We start from the raw sequence: 19,884 nt of genomic DNA on the forward strand, positions 1-19,884 counted from the left end.
CTCCGCAACCATAACTCCACACATTTCCCATAGCTAATCCACCCAACCTACACATCTTTGGACACTAAGGGGCAATTTAGCATGGCCAATCCACCTAACCTGCACATCTTTGGAGTGTGGGAGCACCCGGAGGAAACCCACGCAGACACAGGGCACCATGGTGGCACAGTGGTTAGCACTGCTGCCTCAAAGCACCAGGGACCCGGGTTCAATTCCTGGCTTGGGTCAATGTCTGCGGAGTTTGCACATTCTCCCCGTGTCTGCGTGGTCCCTCCGGGTGCTCCGGTTTCCTCCCACACTCCAAAGATGTGCAGGTTAGGTGGATTGGCCATGCTAAATTTCCCCTTAAGTGTCAAGCAGATCAGCAGGGTGAATACGTGGGGTTACAGGGATAGGGTCTGGGTGAGATTGTGGTCTGTGGAGACTCGATGGGCCGAATGGCCTCTTTTGGCACTGTAGGAATTCTATGATTCTAATGTGCAAACTCCACACAGACAGTGACCCAAGGCTGGAATCAAATCTGGGTCCCTGGCGCTGTGCCCTGTTTGAGAGCACATTTCCACTCCATCTGACGAAGGAGCAGCGCGCCGAAAGCTAATGGTATTTGCTACCAAATAAACCTGTTGGACTTTAACCTGGTGTTGTTAAAACTCTTGCTGTGAGGCAGCAGTGCTAACCACCTCTGGGGGAACGAAATTCAATCGTAGAGAAATGCAACATTGTGCGAATCAGCAATTATGTAATAACATGACCGAAATGCTGCGGATGCTGGCATCTGAAACAAGAACAGAAAGTGCTGGATAAGCTCAGCAGGTCTGGCAGCATCTGCGAAGAGAGAAATAGAGTTAACATTTTGAGTCCTTTTGATTCTTCATCGCAACTAAAGAGAGGGAAATGTGTTGGATATTAAACTGTGGCTGGGAGAGATTGCAACAAAGAGGCAGCAAACTTAAGAACAAGTGACAGATGGCCCAGTATGGGAGGGGAGGGGAAGGGTGGGGCAAGGGGAAGAGAGACAATAAATGTATGGATATAAAAAGGGGATTAAAATGAAGGAGAAAGGTCACAGTCTTAAAGTTGTCATTAAGTCCCCAGGGCTGCAATGTGCCTCTTTTGATCTCAAACAGAATCAGCTGGAAGGGAATTAATTTGGATGTAGCAAATGGTGCTGAAATTTAAATGTTAAAGTTTATTGATTAATCCCAAGAATGTTTATATTACTGTGAAAATCCTTTAGTTGCCACACTTCAGCACCTCAGTAACACTGAGAAAGAGTTTAGCATGGCCAATGTACCTAACCAGCACGTCTTTCGGACTGTGGGAGGAAATTGGAGCACCCGGAGGAAACCCACTGCAGCACTAAATAAAATCATAGAAACTAGAAGCAGGAGTAGACTATGTTTCTATTAGGTAGGCCCAGAAGGTAGGGATATGTTCGGCACAACTTGTGGGGCCGAAGGGCCTGTTTGTGCTGTAGTTTTTCTATGTTTCTTTCTATGTTTCTAGACCATTCAGCCCTTCGAGCTTGCTCTGCCATTCATTTTGATCATGGCTGATCATTGAATTCACGGCACGGGCAGTACAGTGCCACAGTGGTTAGCACTGCCGCCTCACAACGCCAGGGACTTGGGTTCGATTCCCGGCCTTGGGTCACTTTCTGTGTGGAGTTTGCACGTTCTCCCCGTGTCTGCGTGGGTTTCCTCCGGGTGCTCCGGTTTCCTCCCACAGTCCGAAGATATGTGGGTTATGTTGATTGCCTATGTTAAATTGACCCTAGTTTCAGGGAGATTAGCAGGGTAAATATGTGGGGTTATGGGAATAGGGATTGTTGTCAGTGCAGGCTCGATGGGCTGAATGGCCTCCTGTACTGTAGGGATTCTATGAATATCCTGATTCCCCCCTTCCTCCCCCATATCCTTTGATCCCTTTAGTCCCAAGAGCTGCATCCAATTTCTTCTTGAAATCAGACAATGTTTTGGCCTCAACTACATTCTGTGGGAGTGAATTCCACACATTCACCACCCTCTGGGTGAAGAAATTTCTCCTCACCTCAGTTCTAAAAGGTTTACCCCTTATCCCTAGTTCTGGATTCCCCCACCATTGGAAACATTCTTTCTGAATCTACCCTGTCTAACCCTGTTAGAATTTTATAAGTGTCTATGAGACTCCCTCTCACTCTTCTAAACTCCAGTGAGTATAATCCTAATCAATTTAGTCTTTCTTCATATGACAGACTTGCCATCCCAGGAATCAGCCTGGTAAACCTTCGCTGTACTCCCTCTATAGCAAGTACATCCTTCCTCAGATTATTCCAGATGTGGCCTCACCAACGCCCTATACCATTGTAGCAAAACATCCCTATCCCTATACTCAAATCCTGTCGCTATGAAGGCCAACATACCATTTGCCTTCATTACTGCCTGCTGTACCTGCGTGCTTTCAGTGACTTATGCACGAGAACTCCAAGGTCTCGGTGAGTATTCACCTCTCAATTTACACCCATTCAAGTAATAATCTGTCTTCCTATTATTGCTACCAAAGTGGATAACCTCACATTTATCCACATTATACTGCATCTGCCATGCAGATGCTCACACACTCAGCCTGTCCAAATCACACTAAAGTATCTCTGCATCCTCCTCACAGCTCACCATCCCACCCAACTTCCAAATCATTAATATATAATGTGAACAATTGGGGCCCTAGCATAGGTCCCTCCGGAACCCCACTTATCACTGACTGCCAATCAGAAAAAGATCCACTTATGCCAACTGTTTGCTTCCTATCTGCTAACCAGCTTTCTATCCATCTCAAGACGCTACCTGCAATCCCATGTGGTTTAACTTTGCATAGTAGTCTGTTATGTCGAAAGCCTTCTGAAAGTCTAAATAAACCACATCCACTGGTTCTCCTCAGTCAACTCTACTAGTTACATCCTCGGAAAATTCCAATAGATTCATCAAGCATGATTTCTCTTTTGTAAATCTATGTTGACTTTGTCTAATACTGCCTACCAAATGCCGAGTTATGAAATCCTTGACATTGACTTGCAACTTCCCTCGTACAGACATTAGGCTCACTGGTTTATAGTTCCCCGTTTTCTCTCTACCTCTCTTTTTGAATAGTGGGCTGACATTAGCATCCCTCCAATCTCTAGGAACTATTCCAGGGTCCAAAGAATTTTGGAAAATAACCACCAATGGACCTACTATTTCCAGGATCGCTTCCTTAAGTGCTCTGGGATGAAGATTATTAGGATCTGGGGATTTATCCACCTTCAATCCCATCATTTTCCCCCAAACCATTTCTCTACTAATGCCGATTTCCTTCAGCTCCTCACTAAAACATGTTTCTCTCAGCACTTCTGATATATTATTTACATTTTCCTTTGTGAAGACAGAAGCAAAGTACAAATTTAATTCCTTAGCCATTTCTTTATTCCCCGTTATGAATTCTTCCATTTCTGACTGTAAGGGGCCTACATTCGATTTTGTCAATCTTTTTCTCTTTACATATCTATATAAACTTTTACAGTCAGTTTATATTCCCTACTAACTAACTTTCATACTCTATTTTTCCCTTCTTAACCAATCCCTTGGTCCTTCTGTTGTGGGTTTTTTTTTCAGAGATTAAGTAATGCTGAAACTTCAGCTAATACAAAGGCTCGTGAAGTCAGTATCCTGGTTAAAGACGTATCTTTATTTGACCAACGATCGCTGGGAGAGATAGCATTGGGCAGTCCAACACCTCTCTGAAGAGAAGGCACTGAGCATTCCAATACCACTCTGAAGTTACGATACACCAGACAGGACAATTATAAATGTTCAAGTTTGCTTTTCCCGCCTTCCCATTAGTTATGAACCAGTCATCAATTCCACAAGGAACTAGTACAATTCAATCATTGTTGACAATTGTCATATACCTTAGCCAATTACATTCTACCTTCCAACATCATGGGATTTCATTGGTCCATAGAATCCAGATGCTTCTTCCCGCTGTTGATTAGCAACCCCTGACGCTTAGCGTTCTCACCAACTCTCACCAACTCTCAATGACATCAATGGTCGAGTCAGAAAGTTGATATTCCCAGAAACACTGCTTTATCAGTACAAATTGAACAGCTCTGTTCATACTTTGTGCACTCAGATCCTGCGCGGATCAGCTGGCGGAGGTATTCGCAGACATCTTCAACCTCTACAACAATCTGAGGTCCCTCTCTGCTTCAAGAAGACGACCATCATCCCGGTACCTAAGAAAAACCAAGCAGCGTGCCTTAATGACTATCGGCCGGTGGCTCTGTCATCCATCATTATGAAGTGCTTCGAAAGGTTGGTCATGGCACGAATCAATTCCACCCTCCTGAACTAACTGGATCCACTACAGTTTGCCTACCGCCGCTACAGGTCCACAGCAGACACCGTCTCCCTGGCCCTGCACTCAACCCTGGAACACCTAGATAACAAGGACACCTATGTCAGACTCCTATTTATTGACTACAGCTCAGCCTTAAACACTATTATTCCCACGAAACTCATCTCCAAACTCCGTGGCCTGGGCATCGGCACCTCCCTCTGCAACTGGATCCTGAACTTTCTAACTCACAGACCACCATCAGTAAGGATAGGCAACAACACCTCTTCCACGATCATCCTCAACACCGGTGCCCCACAAAGCTGTGTTCTCAGCCCTCTACTATACTCCTTATACACCTATGACTGTGTGGCCAAATTCCCCTCCAATTTCATTTTCAAGTTTGCTGATGACACCACTGTAGTGGGTCAGATCTCAAACAATGATGAGACAGAGTACAGGAATGAGATAGAGAATCTGGTGAACTGGTGCAGCAACAATAATCTCTCCCTCAATGTCAACAAAATGAAGGAGATTGTCATCGACATCAGGAAGCGTAAAGGAGAACATGCCCCTCTCTACATCAATGGGGACGAAGTAGAAATGGTCGAGATTAGGTGTCCAGATCACCGACGACCTGTCCTGGTCCCTCCATGCCGACACAGTAGTTAAGAAAGCCCACCAACGCCTCTACTTTCTTAGAAAACTAAGGAAATTTGGCATGTCCGCTATGACTCTCACCAACTTTTACAGATGCACCATAGAAAGCATTCTTTCTGGTTGTATCACAGCTTGGTGTGGCTCCTGCTCTGCCCAATTCCACAAGGAACTAGAAAAGGTCGTGAATGTAGCCCAATCCATCACGCAAGCCAGCCTCCCATCCACTGACTCTGTCTACACTTCCCGCTGCCTCGGCAAAGCAGCCAGCATAATTAAGGACCCCACACACCCCGGACATTCTCTCTTCTACATTCTTTCTTTGGGAAAAAGATACAAAAGTCTGAGGTCACGTACCAACGATGCAAGAACAGCTTCTTCCCTGCTGCTGTCAGACTTTTGAATGGACTTACCTTGCATTAAGTTGATCTTTCTCTACACCCTAGCTATGACTGTAACACTACACTCTCACTCTCTCCTTTCCTTCTCTATGAACGGTATGCTTTGTCTGTATAGCACGCAAGAAACAATACTTTTCACTGTATGTTAATACATGTGACAATAAATCAAATCAAATCAAATCAAAATACTATGGCTTTGGGAAGCCATACTGTCCGTAACTTATGCTGATAATAATATACACAATTTGTGCTTTCATTATTCCAAAGAATATGGTTTGTCTCTCTCAGTATTCATCCCATGATGCTCTGGAGCAGCCTGCCTTTGGCTAAAGTGTACAGATTACTTAAAAAATATATTTTAAAATCCAAAATATATGTTTAAATCAGAAATACTTGTTCAAATCTCTTACTATGATATGTGCCTTTATGCAGACACATAAACCCGTTAGTCTATCTAATCTGGAGTTATTCCACTCAGTGCTGGTAGTTTTATTAGTGTCTAAAATCCCTGATTATTTGACATTTCTCAAACACCTCCTTTGCTGAATTTTAAACTGCTCCCAATCCTCAGGCCTATTGCTTTTCCTTGCCAATTGTATGCTTCTTACTTTAATCTGGCACTATCTCAAATTTTATTTTTGACTTATTTGATTTATTATTGTCACATGTATTAGTATACAGGTGAAAAGTATTGTTTCTTGTGCGCTAACGGACAAAGCACACCGTTCATAGAGAAGGAGAGAGTGCAGAATGTAGTGTTACAGTCATAGCTAGGGTGTAGAAAAAGATCAATTTAGGGTGAGGTAGGTCCATTCAAAAATCTGATGGCAGCAGGGAAGAAGCTATTCTTGAGTCAGTTGGTACATGTCATAGAACATAGAACAGTACAGCACAGAATAGGCCCTTCGTCCCACAATGTTGTGCCGAGCTTTATCTGAAACCAAGATCAAGCTATCCCACTCCCTATCATCCTGGTGTGCTCCATGTGCCTATCCAATAACCGCTTAAATGTTCCTAAAGTGTCTGACTCCACTATCACTGCAGGCAGTCCATTGCACACCCCAACCACTCTCTGCGTAAAGAACCTACCTCTGATATCCTTCCTATATCTCCCACCACGAACCCTATAGTTATGCCCCCTTGTAATAGCTCCATCCACCTGAGGAAATAGTCTTTGAACGTTCACTCTATCTATCCCCTTCATCATTTTATAAACCTCTATTAAGTCTCCCCTCAGCCTCCTCCGCTTCAGAGAGAACAGCCCTAGCTCCCTCAACCTTTCCTCATAAGACCTACCCTCCAAACCAGGCAGCATCCTGGTAAATCTCCTCTGCACTCTTTCCAGCGCTTCCACATCCTTCTTATAGTGAGACTTTTGTACCTCAGACTTTTGTACCATTTTCCCAATGGAAGAAGGTGGATGAGAGAATGTCCGGGGTGTGGGGTTCTTAATTATGCTGGCTGCTTTTCCGAGGCAGCAGGAAGTGTAGACGGAGTCAATGGATGGGAGGCTGGTTTGAGTGATGGACTGGGCTCTGTTCACAATCCTTTGTAGTTTCCTGCGGTCTTGGGCAGAGCAGGAGCCATACCAAGCTGTGATACAACCAGAAAGAATGCTTTCTATGGTGCATCTGTAAAAGTTGGTGAAAATCGTAGCTGACATGCCAAATTCCCTTAGTCTCCTGAGAAAGTAGAGGCGTTGCTCTAGCATCGGCATGGGGGGACCAGGTTGTTGATGATCTGGACACCTAAAAATGTGAAGCTCTCAACTATTTCTACTTTGTCCCCATTGGTATAGACAGGATCATGTCCTCCACTACACTTCCTGAAGTCGATGACTATTTCCTTCATTTTGTCGACATTGAGGGAGCGATTATTGTCGTTGCACCAATTCACCAGATTCTCTATCTCTTTCCTGTATTCCATCTCCCTTGTCCTCCTAATTGCCCTTGTAAGCCATGGTTTGGCCACAATTCCCCTACCACTCTTGTGTCAAACAGGAATAAATAACTTCTGGAGTTCACCCATTCATTCTTTAAATGCCTGCCATTGCCCGTCCACTGTCTTTCCTTTCAGTAATGTTTCCCAGTCCATCATGGGCAATTCATGCCTCATACCATCATAGTTACCTTTACTGAGATTCAGGACTCTGGTCTCAGAATCAACCACATCATTATCCGCCTTATCCACAAAGAATTCTTCCATATTATGGTCACTCTTCCCCAAGGGTTCCCTCACAACTAGATGGCCAACTAATCCTTTCTCATTGCACAATACCCAGTCCAAGGTGGCCTGCTCCCTCGTTGGTTCCTCAATATATTGCTCCAGAAAACCATCCTGTATGCACTCCAGAAATTCCTCCTCTATTGTACTGTGACTAATTTGACTCTCCCAATCTATACACAGGTTAAAGTTGCCCATAATCACAGATGTTCCTTTAACAAATCTCCTGTCTGATGCTTTTCCCAACATTACCATGAGTTTGGTGGTCTGTATACCATCCCCACTAATATTTTTTGCCTCTTGTTGTTTCTTAACTCAACCCTTACAAATTCCACATCATCTATGCCAATATCTTTCCTCAATATTGCATCAATATCATCTTTAATGATATCAACAATGCAACTCCACCACCTTTTCCTTTCCATCTGTCCTTCCTAAACACTGAATTGTTCCCATCCTTGTTCACCTTGGAGCCATGTCTCCGTAATGCCAAATACATCATACCGCTTTACATCTATCTGTGCAACTAATTCATCCATTTTGTTTTGGAAGCTCCGAGCATTCAGCTACCAAACCTCAAGGCGGGCACTTTTAACATTTATTTTCCCTTTCCTACTAGTTTTTACTTGGTCCTTATCTGACTCTGGCCCTTGATTTCTCTGCCTATCACTTCCCTTATTCTCCTTACTGTGTTTTCCTCTTCTTCTTAATTCTCCCTGCTCTGAATCCTTGCAAAGGTTCCCATCCCCCTGCCATATTAGTTTACACCCTCTCCCCCCACCCCCCCCAACCCCAACAACCACTCTAGCAAGTATCCCCCAAGGACATCAGTCCTGATCCTGCCCATATGTAACCCGTCCAGTTTGTACGGGTCCCACGTCCCCCAGAACCGGTCCCAATACCCTAGGAATCTGAAACCCTCCCCCTCACACCATCTTTTCAGCCACATATTCATCCTATGTATCCTGCTTTTTCACATGGCACTGGTAGTAATTCAGAGATCACTACCTTTGAGGTACTACTTTTCAGATTGCTTCCTAGCTCCCTATATTCTGGGCTTTTAGGGCCTCATCCCTTTATTTACCTATGTTGTTAGTACAACGTGGACTACGACCACTGGCTGTTCGCCCTCCCCCTTCAGAATGTCCTGCAGCCGCTCCGAGACATCCTTGACCCTCGCACCAGGCAGGCAACATACCATCCTGGAGTCTTGTTTGCGGCCACAGAAACGCCTGTCTATTTCCCTTACAATTGAATCCCCTATAACTATTGCATTCCCACATGTTTTACTCCTCCCCTCTGCAGCAGAACCAACCACGGTGCAATGGATTTGCTTGTTGCTGTTTTCCCCTGAAAGGCCATTCCCCTCAACAATATCCAAAATAGTAGGGGAACTTTGCAGGGGAATAGCCACAGAAGATTCCTGCATTGCCTGCCTAGCTCTCTTGCTCTGCCTGGTGGTCACCCATTACATTCCTGCCTGTGGAGTCTGAGCCTGCGGTGTGTGACCACCTCTCTATATGTGCTATCCACGATACTCTCCGCCTCATGGATGCTCCACAGTATTCCCAGTCTCCAAAACTCGGGCTTCCACAAGGTGCAGCTGGAGACACTTCCTGCACACATGCTGGCCGCGGGCACTGGAAACGTTCCTGGTCTCTCACATGGAGCACGAAGGGCAGACCACGGCTTGGAGCTCCCCTGTCATTTCTTATCCCTTTACATTAAACTATTGAAAGATGTTTCGTTTCAGATTAAATCCAATTCCCTAGGGCCCTTCTTTCCTGCTCCCCATTACTACCGAATATAACCGTTACAAACTATAAACCTGCTCTGAGACTACAAGCAATAAAATGATTACTTACCCGACATTTCTACTTACCAATCAGCTCTTGCTCGTGTGTCCTCTACTACAGCAGCAGGTCAAGACCACACCTTGCCTTTCCCTTACTCTTTCAGAGCGATGAACACACAGAATGGGCTAACGGGGGTAGTGCAGGAGAAAGCCCCGGTGCCAGGTTAAAGCTGCGCTAACACTGAAGTTCGGTTCATGCAACCTGTGGCCAAATGACTGTGAATCTATGGGACTGTTAGATCGACAGCCAGCAAGCATTTCTTGACTGTCATATAACCTGTTGCTGGTCTTAACCCTGGGATCACTGCACGAGTAAGTGACCTGGAGGAGATTGCAGACTTTCCCTCTACCATCCACTCACTCCCACTTTACCCCCACGTGACAAAGGGAAATTTGAGATGTGTTCCACGCCACTCATGTTAGGCTCGGAGAGGCTAGTTTTCCACCGTCGTTCCTGCTCTGGCATTGCTTCAGAGAGACTGCCACCATGAGTACTTTTGGGAAAGCTGTACACCTTTTTTTTGCATAGCTATGACGAAGCTGCCAGAAGCCATTAGATGATGTGGTGGAGGTGTTGCCATTTGGAATGGCAAGTTTGTGCATGGTGCAAATTGAAACCTTACCGTATGCGTGAAATATTTGGTTTTCGCTGGGTAAATCGCACATCTTTTCCCTTGATAAACATTCGAGAACAAAGGGATTTTGGTGTTCTAATGCGTGAGTCACAATGGGTTAGTACGCAGGTACAATAAGTAAAGAAGGCTAAAGGAATCCTATCCTTAGGACAGAAATTGAACATAAAAGTTCGGATGTTATGCTTCAGTTCCAGAGAGCACTGGTGAGACATTTCAAATAATGTGTACAATTTTGTTCTCCTTATTTAAGGAAGGATGCCTTGGAGGTGGTTCACTAGATTGATACCTGGAATGAACGGATTACCTTATGAGACAAGGTTGGATAGACTCGGTTTAGTTTGCACTGGAGTTTCGAAGAGTGAGGGGTGACTTGACTGCAGTACACAAGATCCTAAGCGGTCTTGATAGGGTGGACATGGAAAGTTCGTTCCCTGTTTTGGTTGAGATCAGAACCAGGGAGAAATAGATAAATAGATCTATTTATGTTTTAAAATGAGGGGCTGCCCTTGTAGGATAGAGAGGAGTAGCAGTTTTTTTTCTCTGAAGGCTGTGCAACTTTGGAACTCTGCCTCAGGTGGGCTCACTGAATAACTAAGGCATAGGTAGATAATTTGTGTCAGGCAAAGCAATCAAAGGTTATTGGGGGTAGATGTGAATGCAAAATTTGAAACATAAACAGATCAGCTATGACCTAAATGAATGGCAGAGCAGGCTTGAGGCCGGATGGTCTACTTCTGCTCCTATTTCCCAACTAGGAAACAAGCTGTCTATAATTTTAATTCACAGAAGGAAAATTTAATGTTTCAAGACTTACACCAATATAGTTCATTTGTCAAAGAACTAGTTTACAAAAGTTGGCATAATCAATATTACTTGTCCTTACTTTGGATACAGCCCAATATTCCTTCACCAGTCGCCCATCAAGCTGTGCCCGTCTCCATTGTCTGGACTCCAGGCTCCCTCGGCATGACTCAGTTTTGACCCCATAATGTGGAATTCTTTTAAACCCAATGAAGTGAGCTGCAGACTATTATTGTCCCCTAGTCAATTAGGCATGGTGGCACAGTGGTTAGCACTGCTGCTGCCTCACTGAACCAGGGACCCAGGTTTGATTCCCGGATTGGGTCATGGTTTGTGTTGTAGGGAAATATCCCTTACCAGTGCAGAATAGAAGCCGAGTCACAAATCAAGGTTCAAAGCGTGTCTTTATTGTACAATTTACTAGGATCCTAGGGAGACCCCCGTAGCCAGCTCAGAAACAGTGGCTTGGCCACGTTGATCTCAATTGGATTACATCAGCCCTGGATCTTTATAGGGCTCCAAATTTGAGCGGGAACATTTGATTATGCATCTTTTTACAATATGTATAAAGTGGTCTGTCAGTTTCAAAAGTCCCTAGGAAGTTTCATGGATTAGCATTTGTATGGTGTGTGTTCGTGTTAATGGGATTACTTGGTCCTGCCCCGGTGTCTAAATGCGTTTCCCATTACTATCTCTATGTGTCTTCTTATTTAAATTGGTCCTATTGTTCCGTGTCTGTGTTTCCTGCTTGTGAGATTGAGTGTTAATGTCATCCTGTCCTGTTGGGTGTCTGGGGTATTTCATTCTTAACCTTTTATCCTTATCTCTTAGTTTATCAGATTTTTATGTCTGCCTTGGCCGAATTGGTAATATTTCAGTGATAGCTTGGTTTTGATAACCCACTCTCTGTCTCGTTTCATAGGGATCTTGATCTTCCTTGGCCAGTTTAAAATGCAGCTACAGGCTGTTGCTAGGCAGATTAGGGATCTCCCGCAGTTTCTGAAATTCGTGAGTCTCTCAGCTGTGCAGGGGGAGACCCGATCGAATATCCATCCGGGGGTGCCCCTCTGCATTGTTGGCCCGTTATGAGTGGTGCCAATTAGTCCAATAAAAATATGTTTGATGATACAAATATGGTTTTCTGGAAAATTTCCTCCTTCAGTCCCTCCTCTCGTCCAGGGGGTGCCATTCATGGCTGACCCCCCATGGACGACCTTCAGAGGAACAGTGATTTGTACAGCTGTTGTCCTTGCCGTTGTTCCTCCTCTTCTGGGTCGTTGTTAAGTTCTTGCATCTGGATACTGGCAGTGGGTAGCATTCCTGATGTAATATTTGCACATATCACTTTAATACAGGTTAGGCCAAGGCAGAGTGTGAACAGGATGGCTACTACTAGGATCAATCCCTTCATAATATATGCTCCCCAAACTGTGTTAAACAGCCATCCTAACCACCCATCAGTCCCTGTTAACCCCTGTTTAAAGTTATCCAATTGCTTTTGTATCCCGGACATGGCTGCTGTTATGTTTAGTGTCTCGTCGTGTACGTATGTGATGCATTTTTCCTTGATGATGGTGCATACCCCCCCTTGTCTGGCTAGCTGATAGTCCACCGCATATCTCGTTTGTTGTGTGTATAGTCTGAGTTCTGCGAGTTCTTGGTCAATTGCGCCTAATGCTTGTAGGGTGTTGTTTCCTAAAATGGTCAGTCCACATATGAAGAAGTTCCTATTACTGGCACTGAGCACCCCTGCGGCGCCTCCCAGGGATAGTGTCCCCAGAAATCCATACCCCAAAGAAGATCCTAATGTGACAGGGGCCTGCCAGTCGGAGCAAAATTCTGCGCTGATGGCCCTGGTCACTATGCGTTTCTGGACATGCCCTTCGCTTGGGCACGGAACCGTGAGAGGTCTGATTGTCCCTACGGAAAAGAACCTTGGAGGCCTGTCTGTGGCCGTCATATATACATTTTTAAATAAAAACACGTACCCGTCTTTAACCCGATAACATGCATTACCCCGGGGTCGTTTGACCGCATGGCCCCATCTTGTGGAACCTTCCCTCCCCCTGGACTGTCCACTTGATTGTACCTCTTGGTGAGAATCAAATGGATATGTCCCTGAGGCTGAGCTTACGTGGGTGCTGTTGCACTTGCCACACATAAGCTGCCTACCCGCGGTGACTGCAATGCATTTCTGTTGCTTGCAGTCACAGGTGAAGTGTCCTTCCCGGACCCGGCACTCCTGGAGAGCACAATGTGCCTCAGCGCACGAATCATTTTTAGGGACAAAGGCATGCACGCACCCCCATCCCTCTCCCTTAAAACATTGTGGGTAGTTCCCAAGTGTCTCCTCCGGTTGGGGTCCCGTCCCCCTTAGAATTCCCGGCTCAGTGAGCTCTACACACCTTCCTTGTATCCCTTGCTTAAAGTACCCAATATGTTCTTTGCAGGGTGCCCCCGATGTGTCAATAGTGAATAACTCTTGTGGGAGCCACCCTGGTGTTGCGATGAATAGGGAGTTTACTGATCGCGCTGAGGGGTAACAAGCGGTCCTATTCCCATAGATCTGGATGTGTGTTTTCAGGAATAGGTTTCCTTCCATGATTGGTGGTTCTGCTCCCCTAACCCCCATATGTTGGAGTGTATTTACAATGGTCAGGGTTATTATCAGATATGTCCCTGTTCCCATATCGCTCTTTTTTTTTCCAACAGTATTTTACAATTACAGTATATACAGAAAATAAACAGGCAATCAAATTAAAAGTAGTTGGTTCCGACGTCTTGATAGTAGATCTGGTCCTGGTTCCTGTGGAAGTTGAATGAGCAAAACGGTATTTTTTAGTTCATTTGTCCTCATATAGTTTCAATTGGGTCCAGTGTTTCCAGACCCCTTGTCCCCTTATATCTATACAGGCACAGGTATCTCCGCTAATAATGACCTCGTAAGGTCCGTGCCATCTTGGGGCAAATCCTGGTTTTGCAGGAAGCACTTTTGTTAATACCCGGCTCCCGGCTTTTGGGACTTCTGGTAATATTTCTGAGTCCCCCTCTGCGTCGACCTGTGCCTGATTAGAAATTACGGACCGGCGCATCCCCTTCAATTGGGTGCTAAGGTCTCGGATGTATTGTCGGATCCTATCTTTTATCGGACCCACATCTGTCCAGCCTGTAATAATGTTTTCGGGTAAGTGCATTGCTCGCCCGGTCATCAGCTCGTATGGAGTCAAGCCGGTAGTTCGATTTGTGGTCGCCCTAAGCCTCATCAGAACTGCAGGTAGGACTTCTGTCCAATTTCTACCTGAGGATTGCATTGCTTTTGCCATTGTTATTTTTAGAGTCCGATTCATCCTCTCCACCATCCCGGAACTTTGTGGGTGATAGGGGATGTGAAATTTTTTGTTTTATTCCTAATAGTTGGCAAATGTTTTTCAGAACCTTTCCTGTGAAATGTGTTCCCTGGTCCGAATCAACTTGAATTGGCATCCCCCATCCATAGCAAGCTTAGTGTGAATTAAATAACACTTTGTACTGGCCCTTTTTGGCTGCAATTGGACATCCATTCATTTGTCTGTAATCTTATCAAAAGACATCGCTTTCCCCATTAAAATCACATGCCATACAGCTCCGATCTTTATATGATGTACTCTTACACTATCTCTAATTTGATCATTTGTTTGCGTGCAAGCGCTACACCACAGTACTTCACAAAATAATTATGTCTTTATCAATACCCAATATAGTATATGAATATATCATACAAAGTTGGTTAAGGCTTTTCAGGATTTGATGTTATTCTTGTGTCTATATGGCAGTGCTATACTGTATAATAAAAATAATCAAGCGGCAGTTGTATCATACCACTTTACACATCGTACCCGTGATATCCAAACCCTTTTAATTTAAGCCGTTTCTTTTTTTTAAACTGAGCTCCAGATCGAAACCCCCGCACTCTAGGAAAAGTAACAGGCGCCGAATCAAAATCAAAGCAGGTACAATACATACCAGTTATTTGATTAGGAACATTTTGGTTTCTTAACTGGCTAGGTTTTAAGCTTTGCAGTGCTTTTATATTTGGCAAACCTTGAACCTTGATGGCTCATGAAATTCCGACGGCAGTACATAATTTTAACTAGTTCCGAATACTAAACTATCTGACGTTCGCAAATCGCGATATTCTGCGATTAATACTGTATTTCACTGACTTGATACACTTTAAACTAATTCATAGACCTCAGTCTTTTGTTCCTGCTTTTCTACCTTTCCACAAAATAACTTATTTTCTTCTCTTAACTCCTCAACTAACTCTTATAATTTCTACTTCAAGACAAAGGAAAGAGCACATGCTTCCTTCCAAGGTTTAAATCCTTTCTTAACATTAAAACAAACAACAACAAAGCATTCACGCAACCACTTTGTTTAAACACACACACATATATACACATGGAAGCTTCCAAAAGTCATTCCACAGTACATCCTTTTCATTCAAACTTATCATTTCAGACTGGGATGAGTGTAAAACATTCAAAGAGAATACTGAACATTGATTAAGACAATCGCTTTTATTCTTCTTTCTTCCAAACTGTAATTGACTCAAAGCAGAAGTAAATTCAAGAAATCCTATCACTTGAATCTTTACAGTTTTAACACTCTCCCAGCCCCCCTGAGGCTAAACCAAGGTGCAATGTACTGCACCCACTGCCTGTAGCAAACATTCCACAGGAACAAAGAGCTCCCTGCTCTCAATCTAATTACAACAACAACCACCTACATTCGACAAGCTACCAGATCTCACAAACACACTGAAATACAAAAACTAAGATCTCTCCTATCCATCTGCTGCCTTTCCCCTGGCGTAAAAGGCTTATAGGTTGCCTTTGGTTGTGCTAACGTCCCTCCTCTCGTGACTGGCGCTAGATTATAATTGTCTATGTTTTCTTTTGATGCTGGAGTGGCTGTATGTTTCTGCACTGACTCGTATGGGCGCCGAGGGTCCGTTTCCTCTGATCTCTGCGTTATCTCCGCAGTGTGGTTTCTGTATTCTAATTCCCTCACTCTCTCCTGTAATACTTTAATTTGCTCTGTCTCTTTGTGTCTCTCCTCCATAGAGGCATTTACTTCCTCAATTAGTCCAGCTAACTGGGTCACTAATATTACTCCCATTACTTTTGTTTTGTCCCGTTTAACTCCGTCTACCCACTTTCTTTGATCTTCTAAAGTTTGTGATGCGTTCCACCCATTCCGTTTCATCTTTGCAACAATCGCTTCTCTGGCTAACAGATACTTTAAAATGAGAGCTACTGCAGTTTCTCCCTTAACAACGTGGTCTGCCATTTTTCTGTCTAGCAGTCCTGCAACCCCCGTATGCTGGCTGCTACAGTAAAAGTGCCTCAACTCCTGTCACTGATACTGCCCCAGCACCGTCTGTATTGCTGTAGAGCCTCGTAGTGAGGTTCCAGTGGGTCTCTTTCCCCTGGGCTCCCCCAACTATTCCTGACACCTCACGCTTGGACTATTTTGTGTTGTCTTATTGGGATGTGTGCTGGTTGTTTAGTGGGTTTGTCCGCCCCTGTTCCCAGCCCCTCTAAGTACAACGCCTCCCGCTCGGCCACCACCCCCACTAGCAGGGTTGATCCGTTACCCCCCAAAACCGGGTATCCTGCTATGGGCTGTGGTGTTCCCTACAGACGAACAAGGTTATCAAACTCCGCCCGGGTCCCTAATGGATCCTCCGTCGTCGTGTCTCTTGGTCAGGATGGATCGGGTCCACTTTTCCTCAACACTTACACACCTGTACTCTGTTATCAAAGCCCCTGTTATAGTTAGTAACTGTATCGACTCTGAGGTTGTTCGTCCCTTCAGAGTCAGTGTTGTTACCCGATTTACACTGTCCGTGCCTTGCACCCTGAGTGCCTGTCTCTCTTAGCGCCCGCTTCAAAACCCAACCTTAGCGTGGGAGATTTCTCCTCTTAACGTCCAGTTTAGGGTAGGGCACCTTGAGTCAAGCACTCCCTTGTCCTATTGCCTTGGCACAGACAGCGGTTTCATTTACAATCCTGGGTTAGTTACACCAATTAGTTCTGCATGCGGTACTTATCTTTATATTAGTCTTAATTCCTGTTATCAAATAGCCCAAAACCTGTTATCTTTACCTCTGGTCCTTTACTCCTATTAAAGTTAAAAGTTACTTACCTTCTTCCACGCGGTTGTTCTGACCTGTACCTCTTTAGTGCGGACTTCTGTTTCAATTTAAAACTTAGGCAAGATTATACAGTTCTACAAGACAACAATACTCAAAACAGACAAACCCTAACCCTTAAAGGTACCTCACTTTGAACGGAGACCTGCACTCGCCTCTGACTGCTCTGGATTTGTATCAGATTCGTTTAAATTTGATTCCGACTTTCAAACTGTGGCCATCAGTCAGAAGTCAGATATCAAATCCTGCTGACTACGCCATTTTGTTGTAGGGAAATATCCCTTACCAGTGCAGAATAGAAGCCGAGTCACAAATCAAGGTTCAAAGCGTGTCTTTATTGTACAATTTACTAGGATCCTAGGGAGACCCCCGTAGCCAGCTCAGAAACAGTGGCTTGGCCACGTTGATCTCAATTGGATTACATCAGCCCTGGATCTTTATAGGGCTCCAAATTTGAGCGGGAACATTTGATTATGCATCTTTTTACAATATGTATAAAGTGGTCTGTCAGTTTCAAAAGTCCCTAGGAAGTTTCATGGATTAGCATTTGTATGGTGTGTGTTCGTGTTAATGGGATTACTTGGTCCTGCCCCGGTGTCTAAATGCGTTTCCCATTACTATCTCTATGTGTCTTCTTATTTAAATTGGTCCTATTGTTCCGTGTCTGTGTTTCCTGCTTGTGAGATTGAGTGTTAATGTCATCCTGTCCTGTTGGGTGTCTGGGGTATTTCATTCTTAACCTTTTATCCTTATCTCTTAGTTTATCAGATTTTTATGTCTGCCTTGGCCGAATTGGTAATATTTCAGTGATAGCTTGGTTTTGATAACCCACTCTCTGTCTCGTTTCATAGGGATCTTGATCTTCCTTGGCCAGTTTAAAATGCAGCTACAGGCTGTTGCTAGGCAGATTAGGGATCTCCCGCAGTTTCTGAAATTCGTGAGTCTCTCAGCTGTGCAGGGGGAGACCCGATCGAATATCCATCCGGGGGTGCCCCTCTGCATTGTTGGCCCGTTATGAGTGGTGCCAATTAGTCCAATAAAAATATGTTTGATGATACAAATATGGTTTTCTGGAAAATTTCCTCCTTCAGTTTGTATGTTCTCCCCGTGTCTGCATGGATTTCCTGTGGGTGCTCTGGTTTCCTCCCAGTCTGAAAGACGTGCTGGTTAGGTGCATTGGGCCATGCTAAATTCTCCCTCAGTGTTACCCGAACAGACGCCGGAGTGTGGTGACTAGGGGATTTTCACAGTAACTTCATTGCAGTGTTAATGTAAGTCTACTTGTAACACTAAGAAACTTTTAATCTAGCATCACTTGCTAAGTCATCCAAACTGTAGTATGCAGCTCTGTTGAATAACATCCGCCCTGCTTATCTAACCAAAGCAATTTAAGAACACATCAAAACCACTTGAGATAATTGCTGTGATTCTGCAGATTTTGTGCTCGTTTCAGTGTTACCATTGTTCACGCGATACAGATAATGTTACTGCCAAATTTGTCCCCCATTGCATACCCTGAATCTCTTATCCTAATTATGTGATATGATTAGCTCCTGACTTGCATTAACAGTCTCTCAGAGTTTGAGAACATTGAGATGATTAATAGACGATGGCTGATATTTGCCAAACAAAAGTTGTTTACTTTGCTCTTATGTGCAATGTACTTGCTTCATAGATCAAAACACTGACATAAGGAGGCAGTGGCGTGATGGTATCATCGCTGGACTAGTAATCCAGAGATTCTGGGTAACGGTCTGGGGACCTGGGTTTGAATCCCACCAGGGCAGATGGTGAATTTGAATTCAGTAAAAAAAAATCTGGAATTAAATATGATCATTGTCATTTCAACCCATCTGGTTCATTAATGCCCTCTAGGGAAGGAAATATGTCATCCTTACCTGGTCAGGACTAGGAGACTCCAGATGCACAGCAATGTGGTCAACACTTAAATGCCCTCAGGAATGGGTAATAAATCCTGGCCCATTCATGAATGAATCTTTAAAACTCCATTATGTGCAGTGTTCATGGGTTATGCAGTAAAATTTTACGAGCATTTCTTGACTGCGAGTCAACATTAGGTAAATGTCCCCCTGAAGCTTTGTAACTTTATAAACAAAGTCCCTGTTGCAGGATGTTCTTGTAGGAGCTTGTTCCACATATTTGATTCGTGCAGGAATATAATTACTTGGTACATCACTAAGGCAAATGTTGCTGCTTCCTTTCTGCCAGATGTATGTGTACTGATGTACATTAGTCAGACATGTACCTATAGCTCTCTGACACAATCTCACAGCAAGAGCAAGTCATTCCTCACATGATCTTCTCGTTAAAAATTCCTTCCACCTTCCCAGTGATGGAGGTAGTGCTGCATTGCCAATTGCAAGGGTTGCCCTCCCTCTTGGTAATTCAGCAAATATCTTAGTGATATCACATTGCAGCTACTTGCTACGTCTTTTCTGTGGAAATAAGGAGCCTAAACCTGCATTTTACTACATGAAGTGACTTCCACTCAGACCACCTCCTGTGCAGCTTAACCTTGAGGATAGAAGAAACACCTGGAGTATTGTGTGGTTTTAGTCTAAGAAAGGATATACTTGCCAGAGGGGAATGCAATGATGGTTCACCAGAACGGTGAAGTTTCAATTTGCCAGACTGATTCTTGGAATGGCATGATTGCAAAGCGAGGAGAGTTTGGGTTAACAGGGCCTGTATTCACTGGAATTTGGGAAAAATGAGAGATCATCTATTCAAAAGGTATAAAATTGC

Source organism: Mustelus asterias, chromosome 8 (genome assembly GCF_964213995.1).
Source record: "Mustelus asterias chromosome 8, sMusAst1.hap1.1, whole genome shotgun sequence".
In the NCBI taxonomy this organism is placed as follows: domain Eukaryota; kingdom Metazoa; phylum Chordata; class Chondrichthyes; order Carcharhiniformes; family Triakidae; genus Mustelus; species Mustelus asterias.